Source organism: Callionymus lyra, chromosome 12 (genome assembly GCF_982586985.1).
Source record: "Callionymus lyra chromosome 12, fCalLyr1.hap1.1, whole genome shotgun sequence".
NCBI lineage: Eukaryota > Metazoa > Chordata > Actinopteri > Syngnathiformes > Callionymidae > Callionymus > Callionymus lyra.
The window spans coordinates 22,895,955-22,896,527 of record NC_141829.1 but is presented as its reverse complement, the minus strand read 5'-3'; positions in this window follow the sequence as shown (position 1 = coordinate 22,896,527).

Here is a 573-nt window from a genome sequence, read left to right as displayed (position 1 = left end):
TGTGCAATGTGCAGGGAGGAGGAGGGAGGAGGAGGGAGCGGAACCACGAGTCAGAGGTCAGTGTCGGGAGAGAGTGCTGCGTTCATGCACCTCGAAAAAAAACGATTGTCTATGGGAAATTGACCACCAGACATTCGTAAAATTATAATTAAAATATCTTAAACACATGTTTATATATAAAACAAATTAAATTAACTTCTGTAGTTTTTCTTAAGTAAAACATATTAAATAATTATATAGGAAACAACAAATGTCCGACTTTATGATCTACATTGAACGTATCAAATTTAAATTTCCTGGGATTACCTAAAAAAAACACTGAAGTATGGTTTCATTCATTCATTTCCCACTGCACAGTCCCCATTTTTTTCAAGCTACCAAGGGCGTGACGCAGGGGACACCTCGGGCAGGTCCATCGCAGGGCAGATACAGACACACCTATAGACAATATAGAGTAACCAAATATCCTGGTTTTTGGGACTATGGGAAGAAAACAGACTGGGAAGTTCAACATAAGGAATGTGATATCCTCACAAGATACCCAGAGCAAACTTAAATAACATGCAGGAGCTG